Source organism: Papaver somniferum, chromosome 1, assembly GCF_003573695.1.
Source record: "Papaver somniferum cultivar HN1 chromosome 1, ASM357369v1, whole genome shotgun sequence".
NCBI lineage: Eukaryota > Viridiplantae > Streptophyta > Magnoliopsida > Ranunculales > Papaveraceae > Papaver > Papaver somniferum.
In genome coordinates, this window is record NC_039358.1 from 81891507 (window position 1) to 81895605 (window position 4099).

The 4099-nt window shown below is 33.8% G+C and overlaps 1 long non-coding RNA gene across 2 annotated transcripts; it reads left to right on the forward strand.

The window, feature by feature from the left end:
* Positions 1-636: 636 nt before the first annotated feature.
* LOC113292267 lies at positions 637-4099 on the forward strand. Of its 2 annotated transcripts, none has more exons than XR_003331762.1 (7): positions 637-1079; positions 1178-1213; positions 2139-2205; positions 2548-2614; positions 3090-3232; positions 3345-3480; positions 3571-4099. It is a non-coding gene; the product is annotated as an uncharacterized LOC113292267 (long non-coding RNA). The 2 variants fall into 2 exon arrangements; XR_003331756.1 differs by having other exon boundaries at positions 642-1079; positions 3410-3480.

Sequence of the window (4099 nt, forward strand, 5' to 3'; positions counted from 1 at the left end):
GTTGATGAACACAGTGAAGCATCAAATTTTCTAATGTTGCAGGAGTCGATGAGGCTAAAGAGTAACTGGAAAATATTGTGGTATGCCTAAGAACTTTCTTTATTGGTTGCGTAGACTGTTAAAACAAGTTACACTAGCAGCTGCCAATTATATACCTTTCAAATTAAAATTTTGCATTTTCAGTTGATTAAGTGCTAGTTGATCTTATTTATTGAGTAAATTTTACTGTTTAAGAATCACAAGTAGCTCTATCCGATGGCCTTGTTTGCAGCGCTAATGACTACAAGAAAATGACTCTGTTGCCCCACTACTTTACCACATTTCTATGGATAATGTTGCAATAGGTAGGTTTTAGCCTCACAACACAATAGGTGTGGCATTAGGCAGGACTTTTTGCCACATCTACAAATAATTGAGGCAGAAAACTAACTTTTTGCCTCATGCATTTCAATGATGCTGCAATAAGCTACGCTCTTGACACATAAATGTGGCAACAAGTTAAAATTATACTTAAAAAGATTTTTTTAATAAAAAATATGATTAATTGATAAGATATAAAGAAAAGAAAAGAAAATAAAACTTCAAATAAATGATGTCTTTAGCCTCACATGTGAGGCAAGAGGGGTTAAAAAAAGTACACCCGAGGGATCTGAAAGTTTTCACGAAAAAAAAATCTAATTAAAAAATCTTGCGCCAAATTTTCCCTCTAATGAAAACTAAATTCCCTCCTATAATTTTGGTGAAAATCAGATTTCCCACTAAAAACCCATAAAATTCGGCCACACCTCTTTATTTTCTAAACCAAAATAAAAACGATTCTTTTTTCTCTAAACCAGTTTATACAGAAAACAAAGAACACTTTCTCATAACCCTAAAAAACGACTCCCGTTTCTCAAAAAACTGGTCACTCTGAGACCGTATCTCAACTACACGAATCACCTTCTTCCACCTTAAACATAATCTCGTCACTCTGAAAGCCCTAATTTGGCGAACATCAAAAGGTGTAGCCCTAATTTACCGTTTCTCGCTGATTAATCGAGAGGTTTCTGTTTTCGTTACTCTCCAAAGGGTTATAGCAGGTCATATTCTCACCCTTCTCTCTCAAATTTCAATTCCAAAACAGGTTTTCTTTAATTTGGATTTTTCATGACCTTAATTATTATTTTTATTTTTGTAGGGTTTCTTTCAGATGATACAATTTGAACAGGAGTGAGTAAGTTTTAAATCCCTTTTTGTTTATTTTTGCTTATAGCCTTATACAATTTCTGTAGGATTTAATGTTATCTGTTTTCTGGTTTGGTGTTGTTTGTGTATTCAAAATTAGTGATCGACCACTAGGGGGAGTTTAATTTCCATAACCTCCATGATGAGCTCAAGAAATTCTTGTTAGATAATGGCAATATGCAGTATTCTGGTTTTGTGTCTGTAATTGCTTATATCTGCTTCATATGCAAAGCTTGGTTTTAATTCGAGGAATATATGAATATTGAGGTTAAACAATTTAGTTTGCTTAATATTTTGGTGATAACTTAAAAGTTTGAAATACAGTAGCATACGAATTCATCCATGATAGATGTTTGTCTTCTACACATATATTCATTGAATTTCATCTATCATATATGATACCTCTATGATAGATGTTATTAGTCTTCTACACTTTGATGTGATGGAACCTTGTGACAGTAATGGGTCACAGTGAAAAGAATATCCATCAGAGGTTTTTGATATACCAGTTATAGTGTTACTTGTGTACTTGTGTTGGTGTCAACACTCCAGTGGCATAGTGAGTTGGAAAAACACAAGACCATAAGGCTCCACTCTTACGCATACTCATTTTTAGGGTTAGGATAGTTTCATTTAATATATTATATACATAAGATGTATCATCTGGTTGATTAAGTAAATGCAATGCATATGTGACAGCAGATTAAGTAAATGAAAGGCATATGTGCCTATGGTTGAGTAACCTGATTATCCTGATCTTTTGTTATTGGAAGCTTCATGTATGCCTGTTTTTTTCCTTAGTATTTCATATCCCCGTTGGTTTGTCAGGACTTTGTACTTGCTAATGTGGCATATTTTTGTTATTCAACAACATTTATCTCACACTTGTATTTGACTTTTGGTTGGTGGAAAAGAGCGGATTATTTGAAAGTGCAATTTGCCGAAAGCGGGATTGAGATGCACCACCTACTTATCATGAAGGTGCCAACCATTTTTCATTCAACCCTCCAATCTTCTCTTTTAGTCACTTATTCCCTTTTAACTGATTTCATATTTGTTTATCCTCTTATTGTACTCTGAGCAGTTTTGACAACTTTATACGTTGTTACATCACTTATTGATTTGAATACATTAGCGACAGATTCTGGCCAGTGTATATATATACCATCATGAACATGAATCAGACTATTTTATTTGAATACATTAGTGACATTTTCTTGCACTTTTATATTTTGCGAACCAGCGTAAAGGGTCTTAATGCTTAACCTAGTCCCAAGGTCTGAAAAGTATCGAGTGTCCTAAACATTTTTTTTCTTTTGGCAGATCATTTTTCTGACTGTGTAGATGCATTCTTTTGAAACTTATGATAAGTTCATAAACCTTCACCGTGGTATGTATTCTGATTATACCTGATGGTCATAACGTTGTTCAGTTTTGGGAACTGAAAAATCATATATAATGGTTTATTGATAATCCAATTATTTTTTTATAAAAAATTGATTAATTGTAGAGCAATTCTGGTGCATTAGTCTAAATTACTAAACAAAAGGACGTCTTTTACCCCTTGCAGAGGTTGCAGTTATCAAAAGCAAGGATAATTACTAAACCTTCTAGGAGTTTAAAATAGACATCCATTTTCTTAATTTACTATATTTGATGTGAAAATTTAATAGGCCATTCGTGTTGACTAGTAATAGAAGCTGTTATCTTTATTTATGTTCCCCTCTTTGTTTCGTTATTACTACGATGTTGCAAACCACAGTTATCCAATATAATAACATGTTTCTTGGTTTTTGCTTCTTTCATTGGTACACATGAGTTGAGAAATTTATCGGCCCCTGAGGTTGTTGTTAAATACTACGCAGAAGGCAAGCTTAATGGAGACCAATCAAATACAATCTTCTGATGCCAGCAGGTGTTGTTAGAACAATCTCGGTGGTTCAACTAGACCAAGCATTAGAATATGCAAGCTAATGAGGATAAGGAATGGTTGTGAGTCGAAATTCAGGTGAACTTGCTTAGTAACACTTTATATTATGTTTGTTTATTTTGTGTTCCACATGATTTATTTGCTGAATGACAAGTAGTTCTGTTGTATCTATTGCTCGTGGAATATTTAGAAATAAAGTTAAATGGAAAAGGTTTCGTTATACACCCCACGATACAAAGGCAGATTGTTTTGCAGATAAACCCAATGCGTTAAACGAGGGTGAGTTGAAGGATCTTGTGAAATTTTGGGTTAGTGAAGAGCATCGGGTAAGTTCAGTCATCTGCTATGTATGGGTATGAGTTTAAGTTCTAGTAATGCATTCATGTCTAATTAATTCTGACTTGTGTTTTTGTAAGGTACTTTCCGATGGCAATGTCGAAGAGTAGAAACCGTTTTGTTTTTGTAAGGTATTTTCCGATGGCAATGTCAAAGAGTAGAAGCCTCACACAGTGTGCAGCAAAAATGTCAAAGAGTAGAAACCGTTTTGTTTTTGTAAGGTATTTTCCGATGGCAATGTCAAAGAGTAGAATCCTCACACAGTGTGCAGCAAAAACTATTCGACGCAAGCTGAAGTGGATACACAAGTTGGTGGTTACAGTCACCTTTCTCTTTGCAATTTTAAAGTATATTTCTCATATTTGGATTCGATTGTTCATGGTTGAGGTACATTTCTCATATGTGTCTGTGTACAAGTACAACTAGTAGAGAGGAGTTAGTTAGGTCTAAATTGAAGAATAAAGTTTCTCTACTTTTAAGGTCAACTTTAAAGTCGGAGATTCTGTAAGTTAATTTGTTTCTTTTCTTATGGTGAAGTAGGATTTTTTATAATTTGTAACATAAACTTCTTTTTTGTTAATGAAATCCGAATTGTTTGTTTTAATTCAA